Below are 19,790 nucleotides of genomic sequence, written 5' to 3'. Positions count from 1 at the left end.
GGCAGTGAGAGTATCAGACTGAAATTCCTATTAGGCCATGAAACATACCAGAGGACTTTAGACTAGTCAATATCTCTCAACCTAATCTGTGTCATAGATTTGTTGGTGATCGTATGGGAGGAACTGAACAGGACACCTTGAGCTGCCTCTTGGAATGTGGAGAGATAAATATATGATGTTAAACTGACAAAAAACAAGTGTCTTCTGGTCAATGTGTTTAACGTGTCACCTTTATTCAGTTAACTAACGTTCAACTTAGGTAGGCCCATAGCTCCATGGTAGAGCCAGGGCCGGATTGAGGTTTGATGGGGCCCTCAGCTACTGAAAGTAATGGGGCCCTTCATATGTCCAGCTGTCCTTTGTCAACAACAAATTGCTGCTGTTTTTTTTGTGTTGAATATATGCTGTATGGTAATTTATGGACCTAATAGGTATCTAAAGCCATTTGCACATAACAAAATATATATTTTATTAAAGTAATTGTTGAACTGAAATACAATTAAGAATAAGCTTCTCTTACATTTTGGAAATGTACATCCAGGTGTGTGTTTTTCCCTTTAAATTTTTTTTGGGGGGGCCCCAAGAGAGTGGGCAGCTTTCTGTAACCTGTGCTCTAAACTTCTATGATTTACAAATAACTTACCTTAGATGTGAATCACTGATCTCCATTGGGGTATCCTGTCCCACTTTACAGCCTTATAGTTAAACCAGTATGCAGAAACTTCCCTGAAGTATGTGTATGCTTGTTTGTCATAAGTTTCTCCTCTTGTGGCTCTTGACTGAGTCATATCTAGCAGCATCTGCTGGATAGATCTGGGATTGCAGCCAAGAATAATTTACCTGCTCAAACGCCGAGCAAAGCTTGGCACAAGCAGTAGTGGCTTCGATATTCTGAGGGAACAAATTCCGCTGAGTGCAGCTCTACACACGAATTTGTACATGGATGATCAAAGATGAATGCACTGGTGGGGACAGCCACTGCTCAGCCAACCTTTTACTCTCTCCTCTTTGCTCCAAGGCATCTCATTAAAGCCAAGGCATTGTATGAAGAACTTCATATTCACATTCCTGGTTTTCTTTTCTTTTATGGAATTGGGGGAGGAAAGAGTAGAAGCAAATATCCCATTGACACTGAGGGAAAACAGCTGAGAATGAAACTGGGCTGGGGAATGGAGGAAACTGCACCACGTTTTGACTAGTCTTGGTGCAGTTTTTCACTCTTTCTCAAACCCCACACCCCCAGACCCCCCCAAAAAAAACCTCCCAGGTGATATTTCTAATTTCTTTCCTAAGGACATTTGAAAAGGTAGGTAGATGATAGATAGATAGATAGATAGATAGATAGATGATAGATAGATAGATAGATAGATAGATGATAGATAGATAGATAGATGATAGATAGATAGATGATTGATAGATGATAGATAGATAGATAGATAGATAGATGATAGATATAGATGATAGATAGATAGATAGATGATAGATAGATGATAGATAGATATAGATAGATGATATATGATAGATAGATAGATAGATAGATAGATAGATAGATAGATATAGAGATATGATTTCAGGCACAGCACTGAATGGCCATTTCCACGTAGTGCTTCAGGTGTGGAGCCAGAACCTTAAAGATTGCCCCAGACTCTTCAGAGCCTTATTTACTTAATTTGTCTCTCTTTCAGTGAACATTTCTTTCTCTCTTAACTGCCAAGGCATGGCTGTAGGCTTCCAGGGAATTGAGCACTCACTCTCCTTTATATCATCTATCAAATAAGATCCCTGCCTCTGATCTTCCTTAACAGAAGTAATCCAAATAAATTCTTCCTTTGCCAAATGTGGAAGCTGCCTTCATGGAGCAAGTGCAAATGAATTCATAGAGTGCTCCCCCCTCCCCTAGAAAACATGCAGGCACAGACCTGCTCTCTTCCTCACACACTTGTGCACACACACACACACACACGGAGAGAGAGAGAGAGAGGCACACAGACTACGTAGAATGCCTTGAAGAAACTGTAGCTAACCACCTTATTAGTATTCCTCTCTCCACTGTGTTTCACTTGCAGCAAGGGAGGGCTGAGCAAAATGCAGTAGAACAGGGACAGAGACAGAGCTGGCAATCATCTCAATGCAGGCTGCTGGATGTAGGGGGTGGAGGGGGGATGCAGCAAAGCAAGATTAATAACCTTGCCATAATCCCGTGCACCCTGGCAGGAGGTGCCTCTGGTGACCAATCCGTCCCTCTCTTGATTAATTAGACAGCGTGAGTGAGTGGCTGGCAGTCCACCTGGCTTTTTTGAGGGGGTGGGGGGCTCCCTGCATTTGCCGTTCTTTGAAACCTCTACCCATCAGGGAAGGTAACAGTGAGACGTACCATCTGCAGCATACACAGCCGCTATTGGAGGCTTACCACTGACAGTTTTGCTATACAGTTTTGGTGAGCAAGGAGCAAGGTGTATCGTGCAGAGGGGGGTTTTCTATCATTGGGCCACTGATTCCTCCCCCCCCCAATAGTGTTTGAATTCTGGACTTACTTTTGGCAAAGTCTCTTGGACACCTTTTCTCTCCCTCCCCTCCCCAGGGTTGGATGATCAGGAAATGATGGACCATCTGAAAACTAATTTTTGTGCTCCTGTGTGACTTCGGGTACAGCTGGAGGAATTTTAATTGCCCTTGGAGAAGTTTTATTAACAGGGGGAACTACCAGAAAGGTAAGTCGAGAGGTGTTGCCACCTTTTCCTTCCTTCCTTTTTCTTTCTGTTCTATGAGATTTTTTCCATGGTTGAAAAAGAGATTTGGGTATATAGAGAGAGTGCCTAATGCCATGCTGGAGTTGCCTCTAGGTTCAAGTGCTTGTCTTTTACAACTCCTTTGCTCTTTCTTTGCTGGGCAGGATAGCACCTTTCAAAGAATCTTGCATACTGCTGATCTACAATGTTTTGAAAATGTATTTTGAAAGCTTGTTTTAGAGGATTTCTGTGGCTTGTGGAAAAATAAGTGTATAGTATACACTAATAGCCTACCTTCCTATAGCCTACCTCTATTGAGGCATTAACTTGGATTTGAGTCCTTGTGTTCCCTTAGCTGGTACTGGGTTGTTTTTTTTACCCCTTCCTCCTCTGTGCATTTCTGCCTGCTCAGCTGAAATGATGGATATGTGGGTTCAGAAAGCTGCTCCTGCTACTCTTGGCTAGTGTAGATTGATAGCAAAATGGGAATTTGTCAGGGTTTGTGAGCTGCTGCTTCTTATATAAAGTTTCTCTGTGATGTCTGTGTCGCTGGTGGGACTTGGGTGCACAGATTTATCTTCATAGGCTGTCTTTCTTTTTCTTGCCTGGTCAGTATGTTAGCCACATCTGATTTCCCTAGCCCCTTTCAATGTTTGTGCAAAGGTGAGATGCATATATACATCTAAAGCAACACTTGGACCACTGTGGTTTACGGTGACAGATTGTTTCCCTGAGTCTGGTGGTTTAGCTTTCATGTTCATCCTTGCTTCGTGTACAGGTGTTGAAGTGAAGGATCTGAGATTCTCTTAGCCTTTTCCACCTTGCAATTAGTCTTTCAGAGTGAAATGTGATTGCAGTGGAGTGACACGAAAGGACTCCTTCACCGGAGTATTTTGATTGCCACACTGACATCACATTGGTTTTTCAAGAGGCTGAGGAACCTTCTGTAAATACAGGAGTAACGGTTCCCAAGAGGGCTTGCTGGGAATATCTTGCTCCATCTTAGTGCATACATGTGAATTATTGGATGCAGTTTGAGAGACTCATTGGATGTGAGATGTATACAGTTAGGAAAAGGCAGAGGTTGCATCATGTCACGAGCGATCTTTTTATGCAAGTCTATATACATATAATGTTTAAATGGTGATATTTGATACTTAACCTATCAATAAAGGCAAAACTACTTGATTGCCTTTTTATTTAATATGTTCAATAAAGAGAGTTTTATTTCCTTAAAGGCTGTGGTACAGTTAAACTGAAAACTTAATAAAAAGGCTCTGTCACAGCACAAATCAAAGCGCCTAGTGATGCCGTGTGTGTGTGTGTGTGTGTGTGTGTGTGTGTGTGGCTTGCCTGTCACTTTCTCCTTGAAGGTTTAGTGATTGTTTTTGCAGAAAATAGATTGAAGAGGGGGAGGTGTTTAAAGAAGGTAAGGTAAACCCAGATGCATTTTCCTTTTCATCTCCCGAAAGCAATATGCCAGCCTGCCATTCGCGTTGCTGCTCTGAAATATGACATTCCAATCTCTCTCTAGTTAAGATGACATTTACTTTAGATTTGTTTTGCTTTGGCATTTCTTCTACAAACTGCCTGTCCTTCCATTCAACACAAGGATTGCAAATGCTTCGTGACGGCATTCATTTTCTGGGTTTGAAAACATTTTACATACATCTTCGAAACAGTGTCTTTTGAGATACAAAGATCTAAGGTGATGGAGGAAACTGATGTTGCATGGGATACCCTGAGGATATCAAATCTAAAGGTGCAGAGAGGTAACAAGAGACAGTCTTGTGCTTTTACTTACTGAGGTCGAGCTGTCCTCAGCAGGAGTTTGGAAAGACTTTCTACTTGACATGAGGCAATCATTGAGTTGCTAAATAGGTGAATAGATGGTGCTGTCATTTGTAGTTGGACCAAATTGCATGAAATTATCATATGAAAGTGAGAAGCATTTCTGTCCTACAATGCTGTCTGCTCGTTAGTATTTGTTGGGTGCCTCTTAAAAAAACAATTTGTAACACTGCATTATTTCCATTTTCAACCTGGATTTCAAATCAGTGTAAGTTATCTGAAAGTCATACTGGATAGGATTTCAAATCTAGGCATTCATAACTCACCGTCAGATAGCAAACATATTAACTTGGAAGTAAGGCTTGCTATGTTCAATGAGATGTACTCCAGAGTAATGTGCCAATGAGAATGTAGCATTAAAACCCAACAAAACTGTGTTGGTACATTTAAATGTTGATGCCCCCCCCACCTACTCAATTACCCTTTAAAATCCAGCAGAGCTAGACTGTATTGCAGAACTACACCTCAGCCAATAAAAAGGCGGTACTGACATATTCTGTGGCAAACTAGCTGATTTATGAAAATCCAGGAGCATTTTTGGAAGTAAAATAGAAACTTGTATATGGTCTCAGAGAGTGTTTCACTTGGTTTATCATAGGTATGGATTTTCTTTTTCAAGTGTGTATGTTTTTCCCCCATTTCAACAGTGCAGAAGATACCACAGTTCATTCTGTGGCTATATTGCTTCAAGTATTATGTAAAAGTGCACCTTTCTATATTCTGGTACTTGTCAATGTGTTGCTATGGGAAAGTCTCTGAGATGGCACAAACCAAAGTAAAGTGATACTGCAGTGAACAGTCCTCAGCAAAGATGTAGGCGAAATGGAAATCTGAAAACATATTATCCAAACATTTTCAGAAATGTGGTTAACATTTTTTAAAAAAGTTTGCTTCTTCCTCCTTGAGTAAGGTATGATCACTCAGTTGTTCCTTTTGCTGCTGAAATCATTTAGCCCTCCAGGCCCTATGACTCTTGCTCCACATCCGAAAACCCTAGGCACTTTACACATGAATTCTTCCTTTCCTCTGAAACATGCTGGGATGACAACTGGCAAGGTCATCTTGGAATGCTAAATAGGAAACAAACAAACATTGATCTACCAAAAGCACAAACTGTGTGGGCTGAGGATGATGCGTACAGCCAAGTGGTTAGTTATGTCTTCTTAGTATGGAATAGTATGTCCCATGGAAGTGATGGTGGTGGAATTGATGACAAATTGAACAGCTGTGATAGTCGAAGGAGTTACACCTAAAGTCACTGTGCTCATCTTTTTTTGACAATAAAATTCCCTTGTAGTGAATCAAATTATGCAGATGGTGTGGTTGCCAATGGGGAAAAATGGGTGTTAAAATAAGAACCACTGGGAAATTGTTTTTATTGCATATAGAATTATTTAATTCCCCTCATAACTTTCTGCTCATTTCAGAGCAGCCAACTTATTCATGTTTCTTTCCTTCAGCAGATGCCTAGGATAAAGCTTATTAAAGAGCCTGAATGTAATCTTCCCACTCCTTGAAACAGCAGTCTCATAAGGACACCATCCCAGTGACCTAGGTACCTAGTTCGTTAAACCCCCTTTGAGCTCTCTGAACTTAGAGCACCTTTTTGCTGTTTGTCCTTTATGAAGTGTATGTCCGTTTTGCTCCAATTGGCTCCTGAAGAGACTTTTGGACCTATGCATTTACACCTTTTAAAACTTTTTCTGGTCAGTTTTACCAAGAAGCAGTCGCTTCAAGCATCAGATTCCAAAAGGAAAGCATCATTCTGCATTTTGTATTTCTTAAATCAGTGATGCCTTAGATCAGTACAGCTCCAATCATCCCGGACTATAGGTCAGGCTGGGTGAAGTTGAAGCAGTTGAAATCCCACAACATCTGAAGAGCCAAAAGTTAGCCACCCCCATCTGAATTTATTAGCTCCTGCCCAAAGCAAAGGGTGTGACCTGGACCTTTCACATCAGGTGTAGAATGCCTAACTCTAGCACTGTTTGTTTGCTCTGCTCTAAAACTGTCTCGTTGACTAGTCCAAGTCATCTTGTCAATAGTAACTACATATCAAGTGTTCAGAACTCGTATCAAGAGTTCTCTATGCTAGGGATGCCAGAATGTAAACCACATTAGATATCTAGCAATTTATGCTTGCTGGGATTCTTGCAAGGGATGGAAGACAAAGTGGACCATTGTCTGGTTCAGCAAAACACTTCCTTAAGAAATGTCCACATGAAGATCATGTAGCACATACCAGATAAGTTTTTTAAAAGTGAAAAGGGTCCCAAGTAAACACTGTTGCTTTATAAAATAGAAACAAAACCTTATTTATAATTTGGTGGTAGTTTCACCACTTTCTCATCTACTAATTCTTGGTGTTTTGGGTCATTGCAATATTAGTAGATGGGTTTGGTTGCAAGAATACTTTGAAACTCTAAGCTTCTAAAATGATGTACAGTGAGGAAAATTTATTGAATAGGCTAATAGCTATTCATCAAACAGTATTTCATGAATCTAATGAGTAATGGCAGGGAAGCTGAAACATGGGATGCTCTCATTTGAGTTGTACGCATTCAAATTATGGTTATTTTAAGGAAGTAAAAGCAATCATCCTTGCTCTTGCAGAATTCCATTTTAAGAAAATAATAAATAATGATCATTTAAAACTGATAAAGCACCTACAATTTTCTAACCACCGTACATGCATTAAAAATAAGACAGACCTGCCTGAAGACTCACAGTCTAATAGATGAGCTACAAAATGAAAAGGGGATTGGGAGGAAAGAGAAAAGCAAACATTGGAAAAGCTGCTTCTTTTCTGGCTGATAGATGGGGGCAGACTGGTCCTTACTATGCCTTTATGTTCATTCACACAATGTCGCTTTGCCAGCTTCTTGAAAAGTGTGACACTACTGTCAAAGCAGAATGTGGGCCCATCCATGACCCATGAATCTGGCTGTGAGCAGATATGAGGAACAATGAAGAACCTCTGAGGTGTGGTTTAATTACTTAGAAATTACTTACTTAGGTTCTAGATACGGTATGCACAACAGCATTCTGGGTCACTGAGATTTTCAGAGGCCCTGCTGATGTTGCCACACTCTCCTGAAATTAAACCCGAGGCCACTCGAAGTAGGGCCTTTATTGTGGTGGCATCTGCCGTGTGAAATTACTTCCCTTTAAAACTAAGGCATGCACTTATTACTATATGTTTTTGGCACACACCAAAGTATTTTCTGTTTGCTCAAGCATTCCCGGATCATTGCTATTGTCTGGTGTGTGTTTTTTGTGGGTCACCCTGGAGGAATTTATATTACTACCATGTATTGTATCATTTTTATTTGGTTTTTTATTATCATATGGGTTTTGGACACTCCTTTGAAATTCTCAAATATTAAGCAGTATACAGATGGTGACCATTTTGCACGGGGCTCCATTCCTGGCCCCAGTGCGTGTCAGTGAAATGCATATAAGTGCACCCCACCCCATTCTGCCCTGTCCCCATTTTCCCCACCCTGCCCCTGTTCCAACCCAATTCTTCCCACCTCCACCTCCCTATTCCACCTTCTGGGTCCGAAAGGACCCACACATTGGCTATCACATGTCAATTGCACAAGCCTAAAATGATTGCCGCCTGTATCAGTGTGATAGATGCCTAAGGCTGTAATCCTAGACTTATTTGCTTACCTGGGAGTAAGCCCTATTAAATCCAACAGTCTTAAATAACAAGAATGAGTTGGTAATATCAGTAGTTTATTTGACCCAAGTGAAAATATAAATGTGTTCAATCATCTGTTAACAGTGTTTATGTAATTTGTAAATGTGCTGTTGTTGAGGTTCTTTAAACATAATTCCTTCTTGAACCCAGGATTTTTTTAAAAATAATGCTTTTCCATTGAAACGTTTTAGAGAGTTCATTTGCAGAAAATTGGCTATGTGTTTAACTTCTTAGAGTACAGAAGTAGCAACAGCATAACAGTGACCAGAGCAAGCCAGTCTAGGACAGAACTCATGAACAACATTGCTGTACTACATGCAATGATTCTGTTCAGAGCAAATGGCATGTGATGTCCAAATTGTCTATCTCTATACACATATAAAATGCAGTAGCAGACATTGTAATTCATGCTAGCAGAGACTGCCTAATGCCTTCCCCATCGATGGTTATTTTGCTAACTCCATCTTCTTACAGCAGTTGCTACAGACTACTTATTTATATCCTAACCTTGGTTTTCTAGGCAAGAGGACCATTCAGTGCAGCCTACAATATCTTAAAATAAAGCAATATAACAAAATGAGAGGCATACTTAAATAAATCATCAAAAACAATGAAAGCAGTGTGAAATTGCAGACGCTTCAGAACAAAACAGTCAGGCACAGGAAAATTAACCAAAAATGCAAGTATTAATGTGCTCCTGAGTGCAGAACAGGGATGGAGATCCTGTGATTCTCCAGATGTTGTTGTACTTCAAGTCCCATAATTCTCAGCCAGCATGACCTATGGACAGAGATGATGGAAGTTGTAATTCAGCATTATCTGGAAGGCCACAGCTTCCCCAACACTGCTGTAGAATGGTGTGCACTTGCTACACATTAGTTATTGATTTGCAGAACATGAATATTTATCCCCATCATGGAATTATTTTGGGAGCACCATCAAGTAAGTTGAGTGTAGGTTAAAGCCTTCTGGATATATCTGCTATGTCCAGCTACAAAACAGACCTGCTGGCCTTAGCCTTTGATCACAATCGGTATGCATTCTATTTAGCATGCCTTTAAACATCTTCCTCTGAACAAAATTCACCAAGGCTGCAATGCTATGCTGTATGGAAGTAAGCATCTCTGAGGTTCATAGGAATTGCTTGAAGACACATACCTAAAATCAGGCTGCATACTCTTTGCCTCTTAATCTCTCCAGACCTCTGTATTTTGGAAAGACTTCTTCATTATTATGCAGTCAGCCAGAGGATGAAACTAAACACTATAAAGTCTACTTAAGTCAGAAGCTGAAGGTAGCCCAGGAAAAGTTTTCTGTATTATTAAGCTGTGTTAGAAGAAGCTCAATATGAGGATAAACTGTACTAAATACAGACTTTGGAAACCAGATGGTGAATACTGTGTGTTCTTTGCCTCTTGTGCCAGCTTTTTGGAAGAGACTATTTTTGTGATGCTTGAATTTCAAGGCTATTTTGCAGGAATCTTTAACCATAATTGCCTCTTTTGTACCAGTGTTCTTCTTTCACATATTACATTAACATGTATATTGGTGGCTGGTGATGGTGGACGGCAGACGCTGAAAAGTTTAGCGTAACTTTGAAGGCCCTGCACACATAAGCTCCATGAATGGAAGACCCTCTCTGCTCACAGAGCAAAAATGTAGTATCCACACCATACAATCTGGGCATGTATAGGCTGAGTCAATGTGGTCTGGAATGCCAGAAAAGGCAGAAACTCAGTGATGCATACCAACCCTACATATGCAAAGGTCAATCCATTACATTTTCATTTATATTCCATTTTTTCCATCATGGAACCCAAGTTATATGTCTGGTTCCCAAGGAGTCATCTATCCAGGTACTAACTAGATCCAGACTTGCTTAGATTCAGCACAGCAGTAGCTTCATGTATATCTAGGCCATGTCTTAGGGTGGTGCCTGTATTCTTGGTAAGGTGATGTGAAGTACGACAACAAGCAAATCTATGGAAATACCAAAAGCCCAAATACCAATAGTAGGAAGTCAGCCATGACATCTTCACAGCCGTTCCTGGTCCCGCAATTGTCAGTCATATGGTTGGAGAGAAGGGCAACACCTACTGAAGTCCCTAAGTTGGATATAATGCAGAAGTCCATCAAAGAACCTTACAACCAACCCAGTACAGAGGTGTGCATGCTTTTATTTTCTCCTTTGCCACTGACATCTGTTGGATAACCTTGTGACCCTTATTCTGTAGGAGGTTAGTCCTCAGAAACCATAAAAGTACTCACAAAACCAGGATTCCCTGGCAATCAGCTTTATAGAATAAGCAGCTTTTCCCAGTCCTGAGAACAGTGACAGAGGAGAAAGGTAACTACCCATCCCCTCCCTTGCTCATAAGAAGTTGGCATTTGCAAGTTAATTTTAAGAGACTTACAGTAAGAGTCTCCTTCACTTTGTAAATTGTTTTCTCCTTTTGGTTGGTTCTGAAGATGCTGTAAAGTTCCAATGCACAACCCCTATTAAGGTTAATGAGACTTGTACCGCTATTTGCGAATTGCAAGGCAACCCAGTAGGATAGGGTTGTTGTTGTTGTTACCACCACCACATGATGCAAAGCAGTGCTGTGTTTCATTTGCCCTCTAGTTACTCCTGTTAAGTTTGTGACTAGGCCAGTGATGTGGTGGTGGTGGGGGGGACTGGTGGCCCTCCAGATGTTTCTGGATCAACTCCCATTTCTCCTTATCATTGCCCATGCTGGCTGGAGGTGATTGTCACATGTTCCCCATTAGTGTTTTAGCCCTGTGCACTTTGTGAATGAATGAATGAAATGTCACTCACAGGCTAAAGCCACTTAAAAAACATTGTGCCTCTTTTAACAAACTCTGAAACCAGCAAAATATCTGCTGTTATGACAGGTGTGTGTGTATGCATGGAGGGAAGCCTTGTGTTTGCAAGGAACATTGATAATGCTCTGTGCATGGGCACACATTTGTGTTACTGAAGCCATGCACACATAGCCACATCCTGGGTTCCTTGGCAGTGAAGATGGGGTCATGATTTGGAGGTTGTTGATCTGTTCTTATCCTCAAAATTCCAGTGCACTTGAATATGATGTTTGAATTCTTCTCCATCTCTGCGAATGTCTAACTTTCACTTATGTGGGTTGAAGTATAGGGAATAACTTGAGGAAAGAACCTGCTTCCTAGTAATGGTAACTTCTCCATTGAGAACTAGGCCTTCAATTGTGCTTCTTATGCTGCAAATGTGTAACATCTTCCGGTATGTGAGTCACATTGAACTCAGTGAGGCTTACTTTTGAGTAGATGTGCATTTTGATGCCTAAAGCAGAAGAGCAAAAACAGTCAAGGTGCATTGTAACCCATGTTTAGTTCTGTCTGTGTATTCCTCAGGAACAAAATGGAATGCAAAATCCTCTTTGGCAATGCCTTATTAGATCTCACCCCTTCATTCATCCACATTAGTCAAAGAGTGAAGAAGCGTGTTCTGTTTTCTCTGTTGGCTTTCCTCATACTTTGTTGGGGATTGAGCTCTCAGCTGAAATAGTGCTATGTATGGCAAAGCCTTACTCATCAAGGAAACGTTGATGATCTTAACATGTTACTGGCAATATAGTAGCTGCATTTCCCCACCTGTCTGCCAGTGTAGTCTCTTCTATTCACAAAAGAGCCTCTGAGAAAACTGGCAGTGTTCAGCAGTACATTAATATGCAGCTCATGCAGCCTGTCATTGACATTGTGCTGGGGAGAGCATCTTTCTTCCAAGTGAAGCACTAAAAGTCCTGGATCGTCTAACCTGAATCCTGAAGACAAATCCTCTTCACTTATTGCATACCTGCAGTTATTCAGGATGGTGCCAAAGTAGAGTATCTAAGTGCATTGATGAATAGAAATTTATTTGTCATTGTCCGTATATACACAGTATACACAACAACGAAAATCAAACACCCACCCAAAGACCGGCTTCACATACACATTTGCACGTACCTCCAACACTCTCATCCCATTCAGACATAATCTATAAAACATACATAATCCAGAATATAACATGACCTATTAAAAGCATAACATGACCTAAACCCTATCTCATTTCTTCCTACTCCCTACTTGCTATTTCTTACAACTGGCCCTGAGATCATTATTTAGTGCAATCAGAGCTCTTGGATAGAAACTATTCAGAAGGCGTGTGGTTCGTGTTTTCATTGTCCTATATCTTCTGCCCGAAGGCAACAGTTCAAAGAAGTTGTGAGCAGGATGGGTGGGATCTCTCAGGATATTGTGTGACTTCTTCAAAGTGCGAGACGTGAAGATCTCATCCAGGGTTGGTAGCTGGAGCCCTATAACATTCTGGGCAATTTTTGTTATTCTCAGTAAAGCTTTTTTATCCGTTTCAGAGCTGCTTCCATACCACGATAATATACTATAGGTTAAGACACTCTCGATGGTACTGTGATAATAGGACAGGAGTAGGTGCTGAGATAGATTCAGTCCCCTGAGCATTCTCAGGAAATACAACCTCCCCTGCACCTTCCTCACAACCATGTTAATATTTGCAGTCCATGAGAGGTCCTCAGAGATATAAATGCCCAGGTATTTAAAACTACCAACCCTCTCCACCTCCTCGCCATTTATGTGCAATGGTAAAAATACACTTTTCTTTCTCCTAAAATCAACTATGAGTTCTTTGGTTTTTTTGGTGTTAAGCATAAGATTGTTTTCTTTACACCATTGAATTAACCCCTGTACTTCTTTCCTGTAAGCAGTCTCATCATTCTCACTAATGAGCCCCACCACTGTTGTATCATCCGCAAATTTGATGATTGTGATGACTAATACTGCATGCTTCCCAGACACACTGAGAGTGTGAGATTGTGGTGTGTGCGTGTAGGAGAAGATCTCTTATGCAGGAGAATTTAACTATTAAATAGATTGCTTGATCTGAAGTTTGCCTTTTAGACGATTTAATTAAAACACAGAGGAGCCGTATGTTTCACTGCACAGTATTTATTGCAAAGTAAATGCAAATATCTTCCGATCAATACAAATAACTCACTACTGCTCTCTCTCTTTTGCCCCAAGTTCAAGGTTTTACGTATTGTTTCACTTCAATGCACATAGTTTTTAAAAAAGAAAAGGTAAGGACCCCTGGACAGTTAAATCCAGTCAAAGATGACTATGGGGTGCGGCACTCATCTCGCTTTCAAGCTGAGCGAGCCGGCATTTGTCAACAGACAGATTTCCGGGTCATGTGGCCAGCATGACTAAACCACTTCTGGCGCAACAAAACACCATGATGGAAGCCAGAGCACACGGAAAAGCCGTTTACCTTCCCGCTGCATCGGTACCTATTTCTCTTCTTGCACTGGCATGCTTTCAAACTGCTAGGTTGGCAGAAGCTGGGAGAGAGCAATGGAAGCTCACCCTGCCACAAGGATTCGAACTGCTGACCTTCTGATCAACAAGCCCGAAAGGCTCAGTGGTTTAGACCACAATGCCACCCTTATCCCTGGGTGTAACGTGATGTTTCAAACCCCTACATAGAGTTGGATAGAGTAAGTGGAGCCAGGCAGTCACATTGAGAACAATTCTCAATCTGTTGGAATCCTGTCACTTTAATAAGATGGAATAAGGAAGATATGTGATGATTCAATACAACAAAAAATTAACCATTTGGAAAACTCACAGTTGCTGCTTTTGACCCTAGCAACAGCTTCACCAGGTGTGATAGTTTCTATCTTTGAATGATTACCAGAAAACGGTGTGTCTCTCATGTGTTGGTCCAGAGGGAATTTTCCAGACAATAATGTGATAGTCCTGAAGTGACAGCTTTAACTATCTAACTCTATGAGAACAAATAGATCTCTAGTTATTATGTGGCTCTGAATGCATTCCTTACACTCCCCCATCCCACCATTCAGCAGCCTTAAACTGAGTCAGATCCTTGGTTGACTTATCTTAGTATTCAGGTAGGTATTCGTGTTAGTCTGATGCAGTCAATATATATATATAAAATAATAATAATAAACTGTCCAGTAGCAACTTAGAGACCAACTAAGTTTGTTCTGGGTATAAGCTTTTGTGTGCATGCACACTTCTTCAGATACACTGAAACAGAAGTCACCAGACCCTTATATATAGTGGGAGGGTTGGGTGGGGTTTTCCTCAGGAGGGTAGCAGGAGCTGGGTGATTGACAGCCATAGGACACCTCAATTCAATACATATAAGAAATACAAAATACATATATTGATAGAAATCAACTTAACACATTTTATTAAGCAACACACAAACAAAAAGGAACAACTAAAGTAATGTACAATAAAAGCCCCCCTCCAGAATAAAATGAACATGAATCCTCTCTTTAAATTAGTGCATGGTTACAGATCAAAATGCACCTGCCATTCACCCGACTAGGTTTGTGACTTATAATTTTCCAGCAGCCAGAGCAGGCAGGGTCTGATTGACAAGGAGCAGAGGATACAGGTGAGAAATTGACACCTGGGGTCATCATATTAAGTAGTGTGAGATATCCTCGAGACTGGACTCACAGATACAAAATCTTGGGTGGGCTAGAATGTTATTTGAACCTCCCATCCAAATAGGCAGAGGCATACCTGGAAACCCTAAAGCTGTGAATGAAGATTTCTGTTTTAAGGAGCTGCAGTAAGGCTTGTAAAGTATTGCTCCAAACCAAATGCCGTGTTATATAATGGGTACTAGGTAGAGTGTGACATTTGTGTGATTGAATAGATGTCCCACTGTTTGGAATAAAGATGGATTAAAAAAAACCATACCTGTGTAAATCTGATGGAAGAGAAGGTAGATGGAACTTCCATATTAATCCCATAAGTCTACAGAGTACAGTGGTACTTCTATTTCCAGACACGATCCATTCCGTGGTGCCATTCACACCCTGAAAAGTCCGTAAGTAGAGCACCACTTCTGCGGGTGTGCATGACATGATAGAGTGCTCCTGTGCATGCGTGAAGTGCGCAGATCTCTCCTGCGCATGCGCAAAGCCAGAAGTAAACACTTCCAGGTTTGCCATGTTCGTAAACTGAAAAAATGCAACGTGAAGCAAACACAACTTGAGGTATGACTATACTTCTACCTGAATTTATACAAGAGCTTTCAGCTGAAGTTCACAGTTCTAGGAAGAATTTTTTTTTTGGGGGGGGGGTAGATGGTAATTTCAGTCAATACAGTGCAAGTGCAACATGAATGAAGGTTGCTATGGAAAGTAATCCTGTTTCTAAAGGAGACACAGGTGAGCCATTTTGTCCTGGCACCAACAGCACTTTTATCAAGCTATGAGTACCACCAGCACCTTGTATTTTACAAAAAGAAAGCACGGTCTGGGACACTGAACTCAATGGTCCTTGCTCTGAGTTGGTATGCCTGCCTAGGATTGCTATATTTGTTTATATGTTTGTTTCTTTAGAGATTTATATTTCATTCTTTTAATCCCTATGCATGATTGCGTCCGACAGTTGAAAATCAAAATCACATAAATTAAATATGCACTAAAAATACAATAATAAAAATACATTGAAATCACAAATGGTAATCACATCAAGATAATGTAGGTTTGTCTATGTAACAATGTAACAGAGGGAAAACAAAGCACATTAAGACACAAGGAGGCAGAGCAAAATATGGTTGCATAAATGAATAGACGAACCTTTACATGGGTATTGTTCCAATTTGTTAAGGGGATGCTTTTGAACAGTGATGAAAGGTTTGCAGAATACATTATTTGTTAGGAGCAAGAGAGGAGGCATACATCTTTAAAATAAATCAATTAAAAATGGGAAGCTGTTTTAGCTCAGCCTTAGCATTGATTTCTTAAGTTTACAAACAGCATTTTGGGCAAAATCTCATAGACATTTGCACAGCACATAAGATAATTCCTACGTGCATGAGTTCCCAAGTGCATGCTTTTCACTTGATGACAGTCTCATCAAATGATGCCTTGAATCTGACAAGGCGACTGAATCAGCACTGTTTGAGCCTTCCAACTGAGCACTGAAACACAACATTAAAACACTGCATTAAAAACAGTTCTGAACAACTTCCAATTACAGAAATAAGGTCACACACTTCTGTTTGTTGTGGGCTTCTTTGGCTCCTGGGAAAACACCCAATCACTGATCAAAGCACCAAGTAATGTGAGGAGGAGGGGAGACAGGCTGGTGTCTGGGTTGCACATGAATGATGTTGCTTTACCATAACTCTGAGACTCCATAGGGCAGAATCAGCACTCTGGAGCAAGATGCAGAGGGAAATGTGCTTTGGCGTGGACCTGTTGCAGCATGGGGGATGAAATGGCAATTAAACAAAAGAGAAGAGATGGAGAATATAGGGCAGCAGGCAAATGGACCATCCCCTCTGCCTAGCCCCAAGATACAGGTTGTATGGGGCTCCAGAACCCACAACCCTGAGCTCAATGGAAGCTGCACTGAAAGACACACATAACTCATTTTATATTCAAAAGGAGTGGGACAGGCCTGGTTGATCACCTGTAGGCTGCAGCTCAGTGTCAGCATTATATGCAGAAGGTCCCTGGTTCAATCCCTGTTATCTGAAGATAGGGTTAGGGATGTTCCCTGTCTGTAACCCTGGAGAACTGCTTGCCAATCAGTGTAGACAATGCAGAGTTTAATTTCTTTGGGATTTCATCTATGCCACATTGGCAGCGAGAATTTTAATTGCAAAAGTTTGGAAACGAGAAGCTATCCCATCCAAATTAGACTGGCAAAACAAATTGCGAGAATATGCAGAACTAGCCAGAATATCAGCAAGGTTCCGAGATGGTACCAATGAAAAATTCAACAGAGAGTGGGATGTATACAGAGTTTATTTAAAAGAACATTGCAAAAATATAAATCCGTTGGCAGGTCTGGAATGACTTTCTGCATGTAATAGTAGGAGAATCTTGTAAAATTAATGTAATTGAAACAACCTAGAGGAGACAAAGTTTAGTGTGCAGATAAAGAATATAATCTGGGAACCAAAATGGGGGGACCGGATGTCATGTTGAATCCAACTACAAAATGTTATATACAACAAGCACCAACTATGGAATGAATGTATGTTTGTTTATTTTCATTTTCATTTTCTGTTTATTACTTATGTTACACAGTTTTTGAAACCAATAAAGCATATATATATCTTCTTCTTTCTTTGGCGATCACTCGTAGCTGAGTAAGATTGTCTTCCATAAACACAGTTTTAACAATGAGTCTGTAAGTGACTGTGGTGGCCAGTTCTGGATCCACACATCCTTCCACAGTGGGGACATCGGGTGAGAGTTGATCACGATGTGGATTTGCCAAGCGTGCCTTCTTCTTAGCATGTTTCTCCCTTGTGTCCTGAGTTTGAGTGTCTTCAAAGCCCATGAGACCTTCAGTAAAAGCTGTTCTCCAACTAGAGCACTCGCAGGCAAGTGTTTCCCAAAAAATGTGTTTATACTACATTTTTTAAAAGTTGCCTTGAGACAGTCTTTAAACCTCTTTTGTTGATCATCAGCATTACGCTTTCCATTTTTAAGTTCAGAGTAGAGTAGCTGCTTTGGAAGACGATCATCAGACATCCACACAACATGACCAGTCCAACGAAGTTGATGTTGAAGAATCATTGCTTCAACACTGGTGATCTTTGCTTCTTCCAATACACTGGTATTAGTTTCGCCTGTCTTCCCAAGTGATGTGTAAAAATTTTGGAGACACCAGTGAAAATCTTTTGAGGAGTTGGAGATGGAATATATAACATGGTCCATGTTTCACAAGCATACAGTAAGGTTGGTAGTACAATAACTTTGTAAACAAAATGTAGGCCCTCGTCGAAAGATAACTGCCCAGGTAGGAGAAGTAATCAACATTTTCCAACGTTACACCATGTTCATATATATATAAAAAGACAATGCAGAGTTAGGTGGACCAACCTGATTCTGTAGAAGGCAACTTCCTATGTCTCTAGCTGGGGCTGCTTCATTGCTATTTGGTGGAAGCAAGGGATAAATAACAACCTTAGACCAGCTTTCACAAAACTGGTTCCCTGCAATTATTTACTCTACAACTCCAAGCAGCCACTGCCAGCATGGCCGGTGGGACTTGCAAGGCCAAAACAGCAGGCAGGTATCTGCCCCACATTGTCATTTTTGGAGGGCAACATATAGCAATGGAGACATGGAGGTTAGATAGCAAGGATCCTTAGAAGTTAAGCAGTGTTCCCAAAAGAAAAGGGAGGACTCCTTTTTAATTTCAGGCATGGGTGCTGTTATGGCAGAAAGTTGGCCATTCCAATCCAAATGAGTACCAGTAACTGTGGTACAGCTACTGGATGAGCTTGGTGAGGTGGCTAAGCCTGGTGCTGGTTTTTGAACTAACTAGTGAGCAGAAAGAAACAGCTTAGCATTTAGCACATCTCTATCCATCTCCCCTGCCTCCGCCTGCAATATGGGAGAAAGGAGCATCTAAAAGGTGCAAAGGAGAAAGATGATTAAAGGACTGCAGCAATATATAAGAACTTGCTACTGTTCCTTTTTACTTCTCAAAGATCCAAGTGATTGCATGAGCTTTCAGTATCCAATTATGTTGAAACTTGACTTTATTGCCACTATTTCAACAAAGCTGCATGGCTTTGTAACAATTTTATTAGAAAAAGAAAACAGCAACCCACTTTATTTTTATCCCTCCATTCTGTTCTGTGTTTAAATGGCATATAATTGCATTTAATAATCCTTATGATTTCATGTGAGCCACCTTGAGGGCATTTTTGAAGACCAAGGGTGGGCTGGAAATTGACAAAACATATAATGACAATTTAAACCAGTATATTTCACTGGATTCTTTATTACAAAAATGTGCATGTGTCTGATACAACCACCTCAAATTCTAAGGGTGCTTTTTTTAGGAGCTGGGAGAATCAGAATGCCTGGAATCCTAAGGTAATGGTAGTGGGGATCCCAATGCCCTTTACCATCTTATCCAGAGCCTTGCTCAACTTGACAGGCTTATTTTTTAAAAAAGCACTTTTGGTCTGTTTCCCCTCCCATTGAAAAATAAAGGGAGGGAAAGTGGTGAGAGAGCTTTAAACATACTCAGAAGCACATCTGAACCTTTCCCAAGCGTGCCAGGCGTGTCATTGGACCAGGAGAACTTTGGATTAAACCAAAGTTTGATTGATGACAAATTAAAAACCTTACCTGATACCATTAACAGCCTGCTGGATCAGGCCAATGAACCACCTTACCCAGCATCCTCTTCTCATGGTGGCTAGCCAAATGCCTGTGGGAAGCCCAAAAACCAACACTGAGCACTGAGTGCAACAGCACTGTTTCGATCAGTGGTTCCTACCAACTGGCATTCAGAGGCATACTGCCTCCAGCAGTGGAAGTAGAACATACCACTGCGGCTAGTAGCTATCAATATCCTCCATGGCTTTGTCTAATCCTACTTGAAAGCCAGCAAAGCTTATTGGCATCAGTGGTGTAGCCTCTCTGCCGCCT

At 40.9% G+C, this 19,790-nt stretch overlaps 1 protein-coding gene across 4 annotated transcripts in view; it reads left to right on the top strand.

Moving 5' to 3' along the window:
• Positions 1-1,954: 1,954 nt before the first annotated feature.
• LRRC4C (leucine rich repeat containing 4C) overlaps positions 1,955-19,790 on the top strand; it is a 591,735-nt gene continuing 573,899 nt past the window's right edge. For 3 of the 4 annotated variants that reach the window (XM_083432915.1, XM_083432913.1, XM_083432916.1), the window contains exon 1: positions 1,955-2,711. The gene's annotated coding sequence lies outside the window, so the exon portion shown is untranslated. The remainder of the gene's footprint in view (positions 2,712-19,790) is intronic. The other variant, XM_083432912.1, reaches the window with a different exon arrangement.

This window comes from Podarcis tiliguerta (genome assembly GCF_965153285.1).
Source record: "Podarcis tiliguerta genome assembly, chromosome: 1".
Classification (NCBI taxonomy): domain Eukaryota; kingdom Metazoa; phylum Chordata; class Lepidosauria; order Squamata; family Lacertidae; genus Podarcis; species Podarcis tiliguerta.
Note: the sequence above shows the minus strand (reverse complement) of the source record. Positions and strands in the feature narration are given on the sequence as shown.